Source organism: Anabrus simplex, chromosome 4 (assembly GCF_040414725.1).
Source record: "Anabrus simplex isolate iqAnaSimp1 chromosome 4, ASM4041472v1, whole genome shotgun sequence".
In the NCBI taxonomy this organism is placed as follows: Eukaryota; Metazoa; Arthropoda; class Insecta; order Orthoptera; family Tettigoniidae; genus Anabrus; species Anabrus simplex.
In genome coordinates, this window is record NC_090268.1 from 241,748,806 (window position 1) to 241,767,012 (window position 18,207).

Sequence of the window (18,207 nt, forward strand, 5' to 3'; positions counted from 1 at the left end):
ATAAGGCACTTGTTCATTCAAAACCACCATAGCCTTCTTGGTTACTAATAGTGGAAGGTTTCTCGGAAACTATATCAAGAGTCAAAGAATAGTATGTGGTTCCCAACACCACTCCCCCCTCAGTGTACAACGTCTACAAATCTAGCTGGAAAAGGAATCGTTCTTCCACTGCGACTCCGAGTTTCTCACCGTGGCTACTGTTGCTGTGAAGTTCGATCAGGTCTATCAGAATTATTAATACCAGAATGATGATGTTGATGATCTGGACGAAGTCTAGCGTTATCAGCCTTTTGATCAAGATCAGCCAGAAGGTAGGCGGATTTAAGTCGGTCCATTGAAATATTCACCTCTTTTCCCTTGATGCTCAAAGTGAAATACTTCTCCGTCCGGTTAATAACTGAATACGGACCATCATACGGCGTTTCGAGGGATGACTTAACTCGATCAACTAGAACAAAGACGGGAGACGTTTCGTGGAGATCCTTGTGGATGAATACCGTTGTATTATTCTTTTGAAGCTGTTTCACCGATTTTAAATTGTTCATTCTGTGTCGAAGTTGGTTAACAACAGTTGGCAGGTCCATGCGTGGCTTAGAATATGGTTCAATAAAGGAATCACCAGGGATTCTGAGAGGTATGCCATAAACTACTTCAGCTAGAGAGGAGTTATTGTCTTCGCGGACTGTACATCGAAGTCATAAGAGAATGATTGGTAATACTTAGGGCCATTTATCAGATGAGTGCGCTCTTATTGCTGTTTTATGGGTGCGGTAAATCTCTCAATTTTGCCATTGCTCTGCGATGGTAACTGGTGGTTCTTGTCAGTTGCATCCACGTACTTTGGCTAGTGCACAGAATAGTTATGATTGAAACTGTCTTCCTTGATCTGTAATTATTTGATTAGGTGATCCAAACCGGGTTATCCAGTTGTTGTAGAAAGCTTGTGCCACTGTCTCCACTGTAATGTTTTGGAGAGGAACAGCTTCGACCCAGTTTGAGAAACTATCCACATATATTAGGCAGTAACTTAAGCCTTCGGATAGTGGTAGTGGTCCTACAAGTTCTATGTGCACTACACTGAATCGTTGATCGACTATTGAAAATTCTGAAATGGGAGATATTGTGTGCCTCGATATATTGCTTGTCTGACAGGACAGGCAACACCTTGTCCACATGCTACGTCTTCCTTCATGTTTATCCAGATGAATATGGAAGAAATCAGTTTCACAGTTGCTCTGATGCCTGGATGAGACATATTATGGTAATGTTGAAACACAGCTAAACGAAACCTTTCCGGAACATATTGACGGATATTGCCTGTAGATATATCACACCATTGTATGTTTTCAGCTTGGGTAGACTGTGGCTTAAACTGCAGCGAAGTTTGAGGAGTTGAACGCAAGAAGATAAGCTCGTCATCCTTCATTTGTGCTTTAGCGATATCATCATAGTAGATGGAAAGCAGTTCTGTCCTGGAAAGATGATCTGCAACTGTATTTTCTTTTCCTGATACATGGCGCAAGTCAGTTGTGAATTGCGAAATGTACAGGAGATGTCGAAGTTGTCTTTGAGAAGCTTTCTCATTGTTTTGTTTGAAGACAAAAATCAGGGGCTTATGATCTGTGTAGATTGAGAAAACTCTGCCCTCTAGAAGGTACTTGAAGTACTTGACTGCTAGATAAGTACTGAGCAGTTCACGGTCATATGTCGAATATTTTATTTGGGCACCAGTGAACTTCTTAGAATAAAATCCAATGGGCTTCCGTTCTTCACCTTCTTTTCTTTGCTGGATTGCAGCACCAGCCGCAAAATCGGAAGCACCCACAAATAGTGCGAGTTCATAGTTCGTGCTAAGACATGTTTAAGAAAGCCGCATTGCATAGATCTTCTTTGCACTTCTCGAATTGTGCATTTGTCTCTTCAGTCCACTCTATTTGGCGATTGTCTTTCTTTTTGGAGTTTCTGAGGTAGTTATTCTGAAGGCCTTGATTTTCAGCAGCATTCTTTATGTGTCGGCGAAAGCAATTGATTAAACCAAGGAATGCTCGAAGTATGTCCTCAAATATTTTACTGTCACCCGGTCTCAGCTTATCCCCAAGCTACGACTTTTACGTTCTTATTATTCTTCACAACCTCCCCGTGGAAACCGTGTCCCTGCTTTATATACCGCCTTTCGTTCTCTTATCCCGAGAGAAGTTGAGCTCCTCCGTTTACCCACATTGCCCTTATAATCTATCCCTTATGATAGTCCTTTTGTCCTCAAGTAATTATAATTATATCTTCTTCGGAATCATTTTCCTGTCTAACACATTCTACCCCTCTTTCCCCTCTTGCAACTAAACGTATTCGACTTTCCCTCTACTTAAGGGAAGTAAGTATTTATACCGACGGGTCACAATCAGTACACGGCGTTGGAGCAGCCTTTTATATCCCTCAACCGTATACTTTCTCTGAGTTTTCCCTCCCTTCTGCCTTTTCTGTTTTTACCGCCGAATTGTTTGCTATTCGACAAGCCCCCATTACCATCAGGTCACATGCGTATGATAAGGTTACGATTTTCACGGATGCACTAAATGTTCTGCACGCCTTATGCTCGCCTCTTTCTTCCCCTAATTGGTACTTACATAGCGTCAAGTATCTCTTATATATCCTTACTCGTTCTGGCGTATACGTAACTCTGGTTTGGGTTCCCAGTCACTCTGGTGTCATGGGGAATGAGACAGCTGATCAGGCAGCTAAACGAGCATCACAACAATCTCCCTCTCTTTCTCTAGCGATCCCTCCTCCTGATCTCATGCATGAAGTGCGGGCTATATCGTATCAACAATGGCAGTCTGATTGGAATGAATCGTCACGAGAAAAGGGACATTTTTATCATCTATTACAACCTGTTATTCCTCCTAAACCGTGGTTTTATGGCACGTACTCTCGGCGCATCACATCACATCTATTATTCGTCTACGTTTTAATCATGCTCTTACTCCCCAATATAAAAATCGATTTCATCTTTCTCCCCCAAGTTCCTGCGTTTGTGGCTTGCCTGATAGAGACAGTAATCACCTCCTGTTACAATGTCCTGCTTTTGATGTTTCCCGCCAGCGCTTCCTATCCTCTTTGCTAAACATGAACATCCCCTCCCCACAAGTATTTCGTGTTTACTATCCTCTCTAACTCCTACTCTTGTTAACAGCATAAATCATTTTCTTGATGATGCACATATTGTATTATAATCCTTTAACAGCCTATTTGTTCTCACTCTTCCATTGCAAAATGTTTGTCATATTTTTGGTGGGATATAAATCACCTTAACCTGTGTCTTATATGAGGTCATCATGCTTTTGTGCGAGTCCTGTGTGGTTTTTTCTATCAGCTATACCTTTAACTTTTCACTACGAGTGATATATGTGTCAGTGTTGAAGTTATTAATCTGGTTTCGTGACTGGACGATAACAAATGAGTCCAACCACACCGTTCAAGAAGAAGAAGAAGAATGCTCGAAGTTTTCTGACAGTCTCAGGTCGCTTATGGTTCTTTATTGCAGTTACTCTTTCGGGGTCTGGTTGTGTTCCCTCTTTGCCAATTAGGTAACAAAGAAATACCATCTCTTTTGCCCCAAGTATGAACTTGCTGACGTTAAGGCGCAGTCCAAAATGGCTTAGTCCCTCAAAATTAAGCTAAGATGATCAGCATGCTATTCTGCGGATTTAGAAGCAACTAGAATGTCGTCGAGGTAGGCGAAGCAGAAGTCCAGTCCTCGTAGCACTTCGTTGATGAATCTTTGGATGGTACTCGGGGCATTCCGTAACCCGAATGGCATGAAATTGAATTCATAAAGTCCAAATGGTGTAATAACAGCAGTCTTTTCTTTGTCTTCTTCAGCTATGGGTATTTCATAATAAGCGTGTAGGAGATCTAGCTTGGAAAATATGCATTTGTTAGATCTGGCTAACATCATCGATCCTTTGAATGGAATAGCGATCTGGAACGGTGTGATCCTTAAGTCGACGATGATCACCACACACTCTGCATTGTCCGTTCTTCTTGGAAACAAGGCACAGGGGACTATCCCAATGAGACTTCGATGGTCAGATAATGTTATTATTCAACAAATTGGGATTCTTGTTTTGCCAAGCTAAACTTCTGAGGATCCAGTCTACGAGGTTTGCAGAATAATGGTGGGCCACCAGGTGACGCAATGAAATTTCGAACGTTTTGCTTGATTTCTCCAGGTGTACTAGCAGGTTTTGTTATATCAGAAAATGTCATTATGAGCTCAAAAAATGGCAGTTAGCTTTCAATGTACTAACTGAATCAGCCTCGGAAACAGTTGCTACGTCAGCTGAAACAGTCAACTTCGTGTTTCTATCAATCCATTTTTTGTTTTTTAAATCAATTAATAAACCGAATTGGTGAATAAAATCAGCCCCTAAAATACCCTTGGATGTTTGAGCAATAATAAAGGGCCATTCGAGCTTTCTCTTTAGTCCTAAATCAATATTCATTAATTTCGAACCAAAAGTTTGTATCTGAGTTCCATTGGCTGCAAAAAGCTTGACATCTGATGGTTTACTTCCTGTCAATTTTGTTAATGGTATAACGGAAACATCAGCTCAACTATCGACCAGAAAACGTACTGAATGACGATCTTTGACGAACAGACGGTAGTTATGTGAGTGGACTTTCAATGAATCATTAGCAGCGCACGCAACCGCTACAGTGACTGCTGCCTCGTGTTCGCCAGATCTTTTCACTGACACGGTGATACATTTTGTCAGGCTTGCACTTGGAACCTAACCTGAATGGTAGTAACAGTATTTTCCTTCAGGTCAATATCTGGGCCTGCTGCAGCTACGGCTTCGCGACCTGGGACGAGAATTATCATTCTAACTCATATTTTCTCCATGATTTCATGAAGAGAAACCAGAAGTGGGGTAGACCTAACTTCATCAACACTACCAGCGAACCTAATTTCCCATATCTTATCAATACTGGAAGTTTATTAACATCACCGTCAGCAATCACTAATACACTGCGAATTTCCTTAGGTAATTTGTCAAGTCACTATGTTTTCAAAAGTTTATCCGAAATTTCAGTACCACGGAGACCTTTCATTTTTCGAAGTACGGTAATTGGCTTGGTTTTAAGTCACCAAGTTCAATATCACTAACGTTTTTGCTTTGTCTTTCTTCACTTTCATGGTAAATCATCAAAAGTCGTTCCTTAGCGATCGTGTATTTATTCTTCTCGTTTGATGATACCAAGTCTCAAATGTTTTCAACAATTTTAAGATCGAGTTGAGCCATAAGATAGTTAAATTTTATGTTTTCATTTGATTCCGATAAGGTTAAATTGCGCTTCTACTTGCGAAAAGCATATTTCTGGTTGTTCAACCCAGAAATGAGGTAATTTTACACTCGCCTTTTAAATTGATTGTTTGGCATCGTCGCTATTTTCACTCGCCATTTTGGTGCAGATGACAAGCAATGTAAGATTAACACATCGTAGTGCTTCCGGGTCACCACTTGTAGATCTTCAATGTGTTAGCCTAATAACCAAAATACATTTAATTTTTATTTTAACTAGAAATACATCATCAATTTAATACAAGCACTATTAGAAAAAAAAAAAAGATCGGGCCAGCTAGGAAGACATCCGGTGAGGGGAAGTGTGCGAGTGAGAACGCAGAGCCGTGGGAGCGAGAAAGCTGACTTCCCCTTCTCGCTCTGTGTTGTGGCGACGTACAGTTGACCCGAAATATTTGTTATAACTGGCATGTAACACTTCGCAGATTTTTAGTTAGTGGAATTCTCTTCCAGCTGTAAATTACAGACATAACTAGCCGAAATGAATTTATTTACAAGTGTTACAGATGATTGATAGATGTAAGGAGTTAGAACATAATTTAACCTCTTATTATAGTAGCTGTGAAAATCATTTTCGTGTATCAATATGCGTACTTATTTTAAATTATAATTCAATATAAAATTTTTACGACGATTTAGATGCACAGTGTAGAATATGGTTTTCTATAACAGTAGGCTTCATAACCTGAACCACATCATGTAAAATATGTCGATAATAATAATAAGATAACATACGTCAAGAATGAAACACACTATAAGAAAATTGAAAACTCTCAGATAGGCTACTGTGCGAAAAAGGAGGATAATTTTTACGGTCATCATCTCCTCAGAATGAACTCTAATAGATTACCCGAACAAATCTTTGACTTCTTCCGTAACCGCAAAACAGAAAATTCACTATTCGGTCGAACACCTAAAGTAATAACTAAAGAAAAAAATATAAGGTTCCAAAACAAATCTACATTAAAAGCAATTTCTGTCTAGCGAGTTTATCTACGTCGTCAATAGTGAAGATGACGTGAGATGCTACCCAGTTCTTCACTTCTGCCCACATTATTTCAATACTGTTTAATTCAGGGTGATATGGGGGCAGTCGAAGGACCGAGTGCCCGTAATGCTCCATGAGTTCATCTAGGACTTAGGTTTTTTGTGCCGGTTTGTGCAATTTGATAAGCTCATAAAGCTCGTGTTTGTACATCGTGGAATTTTCCTATTCACTAGCCAGGAGATGATCGTCACTTTCCGTGAACTGGAGGTTGGAGCACGATCTACTTCCTTGTTGTGATATGACGCGTTGTCAATCACGAGAAAATTGCGAGGTGGAAGATTAGGAATAAGCATATCTTTCACCCATTATCACTATTCATGTCATCGTGGTAGTCGCCACTCTTGCTGCCAGACTCCCAGATTAGCAGGCAGTTCTCAATGAAGCCCATTTCTCCGCCAGGATGTACAACTATGTCTATTTTCCTTTTGACATGGGCGCTGATATACCGGACATTGAATCATCAGACCAGCCTTTGCTGGATACATGGGACGTATGTATATAGGTTTCATCCGTGTACACTATAGGCCTATCCTCCGCCCGATACTGGGCAATTTTTTTAAAATAAACAAATCCTTTGTATTTTATGTCATGCGTTTCCATTAGGATGCGCTTATTAGTGTTAGTTTTTTTCCAACGATATCCCAATGATCGAAGGATTCGCTTGACACTACTTCTGGATCCTTTGAACTTTAAGTCTTTCTCTAACTTTGCACGAATTTTTGAAACTGTAGGCAAACATTTTTCAACTAAATAAAAATTGTTAACAATACGACGTACGGCACCTTCGTCAAAGTCGTCCAGTCCAGTAACATTCTTTTTTGTTTGTTTCAAACAGACTGTCCATAGTCCATAGGTTTTCCTAATTCTATCGCTTTTTTTGTTGTTGTTGTTAGTTGCTTTACGTCGCACCGACACAGATAGGTCTTATGGCGACGGTGGGTCAGGAAAGGCCTAAGAGTGGGAAGGAAGCGGCCGTGGCCTTAATTAAGGTGCAGCCCCAGTATTTGCCTGGTGTGAAAATGGGAAACCACCGAAAACCATTTTCAGGGCTTACTATCTCCCGAATACTGGATACTGGCCGCACTTAAGCGACTGCAGCTATCGAGCTCGGTTTTATCGCTCTTAATCCGTGCCACAGAACTTTCAGACACTTCAGCAGCTGCTGCTACTCTTTCCTGCACTTTCTTACAATCTATCACTAACTCTTCTTCCACTGCCTCCCTTTCCATAAAGTCTATAAGGTTCGAGATTGCTGCACGAGTCTAACTCTTTAGCCACCTTACGATGCAGGCTAGTTTTAACGCCTTCCATACTGTCATAGATAGGCCTAACGTACACCACCACTAATCACAGTTACTACACAATGAGAAATTACAAAGCAGCGCGCGTCAGCTAAGTGTAAACTTATGCACTGAACTGTCCTTGTAGCGGGAGCTCTGTTAGAAGGGGATGCGCTGTGCTGGATCGTCCAAAGAGCGCATGCGCGACCACACGTCTTCCTAGCTGGCCCGATCTTTACTTGTTCATTCAAAGCCTTCTTGGTTGATAATAGCGGAAGGTTTCTCGGAAACTATATCAAGAGTCAAAGAATAGTATGTGGTTCACTACAAGCTCTTAGAGAACAAACAGCTTCTTACGGCACTGAAAGACGATCTATAACCTTCTTAACACTATAAATAAATATACCGTAATGTACGATTACTAATATTCAAATTTCCGTAAATATTGGTAACAACGCGACTTACACAAATCAAACCAGACGCACGCTAGCACTCCAGCTGCCGCCATTATGGACAGTTTCGATGCGTCGGTTAAGATCTGAGGTATTTTAGTTGGTCTTGCTTTGATTCCCTGACCTTCCCCAGCTTCTGAACATACTCAACAGATGGCAGAGCGTTCCTAATAACCTACATGCTGCTGAGAGGTGGTGGTAGTGATTATTGTTTTAAGAGGAAGTACAACTAAGGCAACCATCCTCTATATAACACTAATCAGAGAGAAAAGTGGAAGGGATCCAACACTTCGAAAAATGAAGGTATCGGCCAAAAGAAGACAAGGGCCACGAAGGGCATGAAAATGAAAGACTCCCTAGGCTTCCATACGCCGGGGTCTGAAAAGAACAAGAGTTGACCAAGGGAGGTCGGATAGGTTAGATGAAAGTGAGGAGCCTGGCACAAGTAAGTGAAAGCAATGCCAGGACTCATCTGAGGACCCCATGATCGCCAACCCATGCTCCAAAGTTCAGAGCCCCTGAGGCCCCTTTTAGTCGCCTCTTACGACAGGCATGGGATATCCTGGGTGTTATTCTACTGCCCCCACTCACAGGGGGAATGCTCCTGCTAAGAGATAAAAGTCTACGAACAAATAGACCCCATCATGACATGCGCCTTAAGACATTATCTGGGAACACCTATCAAAGGATAACCTAGCTTACAGCAGAAAGAGTGACAGCCACGTATCTTAAAATAGTTCTCTGCCTGGCAAGATGCGTTCCTTAGAGACTAACCTATGAGATCACAAGACAACTGTTCTATATACATAGAAGAACTGCGATTAAAAATACCATTGCCTTCTAGGAGACAATACCAAGCTTTACATCAAGAACTGCAGGATAAAAAAGCAAATATATGGATAAATGTTTACCAAACAGGTGGCATGATGAAGTCACAATGGATGAATTCTGACTAAGGACTGCAGCATACCATAATGTGCTTCTTAATAAAAGTTCATAAAACCCGTAGCGGCGACAGGGGAAGGGGGGCGACGGGAGGCAGTCGCCCCCCACTTTGTGGAGAAAAAATTATTCCATTTTAGCCATCTGAAACTAAGAATATAGGAGTTTTTTTTATAAAAGCACTTTGTACAAGCCCCATTTTTTTATCAGCTAATTCTTTACTTTATTTTCGTTAATTATTAGCGGAAATACACACAAAAAGTCGCTCGTCGTGGCTAACTGATTTGCATAGCGCCACAGCAAGTAGTGGGGACTTTACATATGCTGTGAGGAAGGGTACCAGGGGTATAATCTTTTGCCAAGATCATGGACACTGAGGTATGATACACCGACTTGCAGCGCATATTCGTCCGTCTAGCAGTCTCTTTACTGTCTAGTCAAATACTAAATGATTTTAATTGCATAATCACGCCGTACTTCTATTTAATTGTAATAGATGTATATATTGTTCCTTTGGTGATATTTTTTTTGTATAGTCTATTATTGAATCAGAATCTCAAATTATTGCCACTCAAGTTGGTAAAACATTTACCTCTCTGTGGAAATTAGCTCAGAGAGCATAAATAATTCCCACTTTGGAGTTTTTTTTTTCAGTTTACATGCATACACCATGCCGTCTTCCTACCACCCCCCTCCCACAGCCCGCTATATTCCACTAAACCATGTACGTTTTGTTGTCTGTACATTTTTTGCCACCCCACTTTTATTTCCCAATTGCTGCTACTGTATAAAACCATTGAAAAGGACAGGCAAAACAATATGACTACGACACACATATCAAGATGAGTTATCTGACATATTTATAACGAATGCTGTGGAGCAGCACGGGTCTTCTAGTCTATAAATTAAAAGAATTTACAAAAAACAGGCTTGGCAAATCCGTCCATGCGTTCTACTGGACCGATTTGCTTCATTTTTCCTTTATTCTCTCTGGAATTACCTGCCAGTAAATCAGTTGTTGATATGTCTTTAAGTTCATCCAACTTTCAGTAATCGTAAAATAAAATCATTAAATGATAACTCCAACAATTGCAGGCGAAGGCTTGCACTATGTTCAGCATGAGCTCTTAGTGCCACAAACTTCTGCTAGGCGCGCCTGCTAACGTACCCAGTTTATCTCCGTACTTACATCGTTAGGTTCCCATGCGTTTGCATCGAGTATTTGTGTGTGTGTGGGTCTCTCTGGTTGTAAAGTCCAGCTCTATGGCTAATTGGTTAGCGTGCTGGCCTTTGGTCACAGGGGCCCCGGGTTCAATCCCGGCAGGGTCGGGAATTTTAACCATCATTCGTTAATTTCGCTGGCACGGGGGCTGAGTGTATGTGTCATCTTCATCATTTCATCCTCATCATAACGCGCAGGTCGCCTACGGGAGTCGAATCAAACAACCTCCCCCTGGCGAGCCGAACATGTCCTTGGACACTCCCGGCACTAAAAGCCATACGCCATTTCTTTTTCTGGTTGTAAAATGATAAATTGTTGTGTTCGTCTCTGTATATCATAGCAAGGAATCAAAATTCTTCAGGTGTGATGTATCATGAAATCCCTCCAAGTAAAGAATTTCGGGCAAATTGGCTTAATGCTATATCAAGGCAAGGATCAACCAAGGGTAGTCAATGGATTCCATCGGATTATTCTTGTATTTGTAACCTGAATTTTAGAGGTGGAGATAAAAGATCAAACTAAAAGAAAAATATATTGAAGCTAGTGAGCCTAGTCAGTTTTCGAATTATCCCCATTATCTTCAAACCAGAAAAACAGCTCCACAAAAGACCAGACAGTGACAAGATATTTCTTCGGGAAAAATCTATGATGAAACAAGCTATTCAACCGCAGGAAATACATTGGATGATGAGTACGAAATTCATGTGAACAATGATGTCTCAATCCAAGGAGTAAGGACAGCAGTCATAAGGAAATTATACATTAGGGGCTCCGACTGAGAATTCTGAGGCTGCGATAAAAGCTTGTGACTAACCATAATGAACTCTACAGAGGAAAATCGAAGACAAACCAGAAACTGATTATCTGAATAAAGCAAATGAATAAAAGACAGTTTATCTCTTAGTTCAAATCCATAATTTTCACAAGACTAAATCCACGCTGTCAGAACAAATCATATGGCAATGTGTGGCGTGGAGAATAGTATCCCAAATGGTTATGAATATGGGAGGACACCTGGTCTCCATCACAAACTACAATGGACAGGTAGCCTAAATGAAAAATGTTGAGTGTGGTGTTGGAATTTCCCAGTTAGTGAAGGAAAGACTTGGAGTTGAATGTAAAACGCTCAGACCAATGGAGAGGAGTGTAACAGTAATTGCCGATTAAACGGCTAATTAGACACGGCTCTCCTACAACCAAACCAGTCACAAGTTTGTTCGCGTAGTCAATTCTGAAGGTAAATATGGCATGGATAGTCTAAAATCGCCTGCTCTGGCGAATAAACTGTTGTTTTGTTAAACGAACTTTCCAAATGTCCATATTCCCTTTTCGTTCAGAAATGATTAATGCTGTTGACTGGCTGTCATAGACCAATGTTTAAACTTTTAGGAGAGGGAAAAGTGAGAATCTGTGTGACTCATCTATGTGATCCCAGTCATAAACTTCTTTTCAGTTTTGACTGTTACCATTTGGTAAAAAGTGTGAGATCCCAGTTTCTACACAGAGAAATGAAAGCAATGGCATCATCACCTCCAAATATATGAAAAAAGTTTATCGCCTTCAAAGAGACTTCACAGTCAAGGGTGAAATTGGTTGGGCATGTTAGGGCCTAGTGTTTTTGTTGGTTTCTTTACCATAGTTATTGTTGAGTTTAGAATAAATTAACGTATGCAGCTTTTTCTCTAGGGTTTGTTGTTTCTTTGGTAATACAATAAATAATCTATTGTCAATATGTCAATGCCCTGAAGTACCATAAATTTTCAGCTGTAGGACAGCATATGCATGACTATAATCACAAATTCACAGACATAAGACAAGATATGGAAATTCTCAAAATCAACAAAGGACGCCTCCTTAACATTACTGAAAGCTACTTCATATGTATAGATCAATATTTTACCCCAAATCATAAACTTAATGATACTTCAGAAAAGCCAAATATCGTATTTGACCTTCTAATCCCCATTTTTAGAAACGTCAAACCAACAAGTCATAATTCAGTTTTTCATAATATTCACAGCGATGAGTGTGTCTGCTAGTATCTTGTGCTCTGTGATGAAGCCATCGCGCGAATTACACAGCTTTAGAGGTGAGTCAGACGTATCAACAGTTAGATTCAATTAGTTTTCTTTATCAATATTCCCGCTTTTCTCTTAACATTGGGTTTCATTATTGCAGGGCTCTATTGAACTGAGAAAAAATGTCTGCCTAACAACTGTAGGACAAATGAAATTACAGTTCCAACCACGCATACAGCATTAAAAATGTTCTATAAAATTCTCTTTAAAACCATTAACTTTAGCCATTAACTTTAGGAACTGAACATCATTCGAGCTATGGCCTATAGTGTACACGGATGAAACGTATATACATGCGTCTCATGTATCCAGCAAAGGCTGGTCCGATAATTCAATATTCGGTATATCAGCGCCCATGTCAAAAGGAAAAAGACTTATAGTTGTACATGCTGGCGAGGAAATGGGCTTCATCGAGAACTGTCTGCTGATCTAGAAGTCTGGCAGCAAGAGTGGAGACTACCACGATGACATGAATAGTGATAATTTTTTTAAGTGGGTGAAAGATATGCTTATTCCTAGTCTTCCACCTCGCAGTGTTCTCGTGACTGACAACGCGTCATATCACAACAAGGAAGTAGATTGCGTTCCATCCTCCAGTTCACGGAAAGTGACAATCTCCTAGGTAGTGAATAGGAACACTCTACACCATGAGACGATGTACAAACACGAGCTTTAATCAGCTTATCAAATTGCACAAGCTGGCACAGAAAACCTACATCCTAGATGACCTCATGAAACAGTACAATCGGTCCTTCGACTGCCCCCATATCACCCCGAATTAAACAGTATTGAAATAATGTGGGCAGAAGTGAAGAACTGGGTAGCTTCTCACAACGTCACCTTCACTACTGACGACGTAGAGAAACTCGCTAGACAGAAATTCGCGTCAATATCTGCCGAAGACTGGAAGCGTAAATGTGAACACACAACAAAGGTGGAGAAAGATTTTGACGAGGAACCTCTTGAAGACATTATAGAGTCCTTTGTGATCCAGCTGGGAGCCGACGACACGTCCTCCGGTGAGGATGACAGAAGTGATGACGTAGGACTCAGTGGAACGGAAGAGCTGTCGAGGACATTTAAAACAAGTATGTGCTCATTTTGTGAATGTAGGGTAATTATTTTATTATTTATTATTATTTTCAAGTGTCATTTAAGTTATCTTTTTATACATATTTTGTTGTCTTTTACTCAGCATGTGTAGATCCTTTACGGTGTTTCTTTTTATGAATTATATTTTATTTCTGTACCTGACAACCATTATATCGTTATATATGCCATATCGTTAAGTCACATTTCTTATTTTACAAGAGAGCAACAAAATCTTGGCATTAAGGAGCTAGGGTCAAACGATTATATAGTCTAACCCTGCTTCTCACCTTATAGCAAAAGTTGTTATTATTATTATTATTATTATTTCGTTTCACCCTCTTTGGGGTACATTGAATCAATCCTTTCTCTGTGTGTTGTTCTTATCTTAGTGCCCGGTATTTCTTCATTCTTTCTGATCTTCGTTTCCTCCTGTCTTCAGAGATAATAGATTTGACTTTTAATGTAGATTTGTCTTGGAACCTTATATTTTATTCTTTAGTTATTACTTTAGCTGTTCGACCGAATAGTGAATTTTTAATTCTATCAGGTCTTTTTGTTTCTAAACTACAGTAGTTTGATTTTGTTTTATGATTACGTTAGAAGTCAAAGATTTGTTCGGGTAATCTATTAGAGTTCATTCTGATGAGAAGATAACCGTAAAAATTTATCCTCCTTTTTCGCATAGTATCTGAGAGTTTTTCTTGTAGTGCATTTCATTCTTGATATATATTCTTCATATATCTTCTTCTTATCATCATCATCATCATCATCATTATTATTATTATTATTATTATTATTGACTTATTTCACATGATGTGGATCAGGTTATGAAGCCTACTGTTATAGCAAACCATATTCTGCACCGTATATCTACATCGTCGTAAAGTTAATTTAACATTAAATTATAATAAAAATAATGACTTTACAAATTATATACGAAAACAATTTTGACAGCTACTATAATAAGAAGTTAAATTATGTTCTAACTCCTTAAATCTATCTATCATCTGTAACACTTGTAAATAAATTAATTTCGGCTAGGCATGTCTGTAATTTGCAGCTGGAAGAGAATTCCACTAACTAAAAATCTGTCAGTTACAACAAATATTTCGGGTCAACTGTACGTCACCACAACATTGAGCGAGAAGGAGAAGTCGGCGTTCTCGCTCCCACGGCTCTGCTTTCTCACTCGCACACTTCCCCTCAACAGCTGTCTTCCTAGCTGGTCTGATCTCTACCACAGAGCATCAGAGATGGCGTAGAACTCTACTGTGTATATGCTACAGGTTTCTGGTAGAAGAAAAAGAAACTTATTATCAACATTGAACGCATAGTATACTTTCACTTCTGCCCTCAAACCATCCATGCAAATAACCATTGAACATAGATTAGGCTAAAAATGGACAAGAAGAGGAGGGGTCATTATATACAATATTGTTTATGTTGCATAAACTTGTCAACGATTCTGAATTGGCGATGTTATGAACAAGTGAGACAAATTATGATCGTAGTTGTCCTCCTCTGTAACCTTAGTACCAAACGAAGTCACTGGAGGTAATGGACGAAACAAATTAGATAAGTACAGAAAACTTTCTCGAAGTTACTAAGGTTTATGACATGTTTTGTAATATTTAGTCAGCAGTTCTAAATGTTGTGCATGGTTTTATAACGTTGAATAAAAATTCAGAACTTGGACAGCATGGTTTTGCCAACATTTATTGGTAAACACATTATGGTTGTTTCTGTATCAAACTGTTACTTCACGCAATAACTGCCAATGATCTATCAGCTTCTAAGCCCACGGTCATAGTTACAGGGACATCCCACAAATTGCAGTATGGCAGAATTGATCACAAGATTCTGATATTCGTGATGTCTGTCTCGAGCGAGATCACTAACGATTCCTAGCCAAACAGAATGAATGTGTAAGGTACACCACATTGCACAAAATGGATTTCTACTCTCACAACCAGTGAAGCAAACGGATTTCTTCTTCTTCTTCTTCTTCTTCTTCTTACTAATCTTTTTCCTAATCTTTTGAGGTCGGCAATTAATGGGCATTTGGCACAGTTTTATGGCCAGATGCCCTTCTTGATGCCAACTTTATATGAACGGATGATTTACTATTGAGTGTTTGTTTCTATGTTGGTTGGTAACTTAGTGTGTTTTTTGTAGACAGGAAATGTAATTAAGATTAACACAAACACCTTGTCCCCAAGCCAGAGAAATTAATCGTACACAGTTACAATCCCCAGGCCAGCCAGAAATCAAATCGAAGTCTCTCTCTGAACTGAAGGCCAGTATGCTGATATCTTCTTCTTTTCTAGCCTATTTCAATCCACTGCTGGATGTAGGACTCTTCCATATGCTTCCATTGTTTTCGGTCTTGAGCCATTTGGAACCAGCGTGTTCCAGCCAACAGCTTTATGTCATCAAACCATCTCTTCTAGGGTCTTCCAACGCCCCTCTTGTGTTCCCATGGTCTCCAGTGAACAATCCTAGAGGTCCACCTGTTGTAGTCTAGTTGAGCTATGTGTCCTACCCATTGCCAATTTCGTCTTACTACTCTCTCCAGGATGTCTGTTACTTTCATTCTTCTCCTGATGTCCTCTGAGCAGATCTTATCCCTAAGGCTGATCCCTAGCATCTGTCGCTCCATGGCTCGTTGTGTTCGCTGAAGCTTGCAAAAACTTGCCCTAGTCAGTCATTGTTTCCAGACCGTAAGTAGTAACTGGCAGCATGCACATATTACAAACCTTGGTCTTTAGGTTAATTGGAACATCCTTGTTGGTCAGGATGAATCTTAGTTTTCAGAATGCTATCCAACCCATACCTATCCTGCGAGGAATTTCTGCATGTTGGTTGTCTTTTCCAAGTTTTATCTTGTGTCCAAGGTATATGTACTCATTGACAGCTTCTGTATATTGGTTTCCCATTTTAAGTGGTTGACTGTCTGGGCTTAGTATTTTCATTTTCAAACCAATCTTAGCAGAGGCAGTTTTTAATTCTCGAATCATGTTTTCTAGCTCTTCTAGATTTTCACTTATGAGCACGTCATCAGCAAAATGCAGGTGGTTCAAATATCCTTGAATAATTTGCCCAAATTTCTTATACTTTCCTTTTGCATATTTCAATGAATTACTTTCTACCAATAATATTTACATATGCACACAAATCGCTTGAATTCAAAACTAAAATTGCACTTTTTTTTATTCCTTTCATGTCCTCTAGAAATTTGTGTGGTATGCTACATATGCTTTTTTTTTTTCTTTTTTTCTGAAATGGTTTATTTTCCACATCTACAAATTATGCTATTTATTCCACTGTATTCTCGCTGTTAATAATTTGTATTACTGCATAAAAAGTTCAAGGATCACTGCAGAAAAATAAGATGAATCAAAACCAATCATATATCAGAAAGGGTTTATCAGTTTAGGTTTTCAGTACCTACCAAAATAGATATTTTAAGAGGTAAAATACTTGAAAAGGCATATGAAAGGAAAAGATGTTGACCATACTGTGGGATAATCAAAGGTAGATTATTACAGGGGAGAAAAGGGATTTATGTTGGTAGAAAACAGTGAGAGTTGGTAGAATATTGGATCAGAGTGGTACCAGGAACCATGTGTAGGCCATAGTCTCTCACTTTTCATTCCTTGCAAAGAATCTCTCATCCAGTGATGTAATGAGTTGAGAAACACTGGGCAGGGTAGAAAAAGACGAACTACCCACTCTATTAGAAATAAATTCCCAATTATGAAGCTTAACTTCATGATCCTCGTGCTCATCTGAGAAAACTTACAAGATCTCCAACATAAAGGACTACATAAGCAATGCACTTAGTTTTTCAGGAATTTGTCATTTATTCTTTTCTGTGACATGGTTATTTTTACTGACCTATCATTATTGCAGATGTGTATTAGAATCTATTTGGTTACCAGTCCTGGATATCTGAGTGTGGAAACTGAAAACCTGTGTCATTATAAGGAGTATATTGAAGTGTGCAACTGGTTAAATATTAGAACCATGGAAGAGGAGATACAGCAGGGCTAGACTTTAGTACTGTCATACCTGCCAACTTTTAGAAATAAAAATAAGATTTTTTAATACTTGGATTTCATCGCGTATATTGCGCAAAGGTCTTGGTCAAAAAAATAAAACAAGATAAAAGGCATAGCCTACATATCTACAGTCAAAATACGAACTGACCATTACATTTTAATGTAAGAAAACATGATAATGTTACCAAAAAAAAGTACCAAAGCATTCTCATTTACGACACATACATACAAATAATATTTATATCACACCGACACACAGAACAAAAAATAAATGATAGTTTCCTTTATTACATTGTAAAATGAACGGAAATTCAATTTTATAGGTGTCTCAGATCAGATAACTCGGATCACATTTGACTCATTAAAATTATGAAGTAAGAATGAACACAAATACACTGAAGTACGCAAAACTACCACATGCAAAACAGATCAATATGTCAAATGCATTATTAACATAGGACTTTGATAGGGGTAAAAGCAAAGAACCGCAAGAAAAAACACGTGGCCTACAACTACAACAAAACTACGCACAGAAACGATGTTAACCACGCAATAAAAAACACATTCTTTCGTCCTGATTAACAGAGTCTATAGCGCGCATTAGCCTCTCTTGTTTGTAGGACGATTGCCGTACTGAATTCCCTGCTATAAAGCACGTGCGCTGCTCTG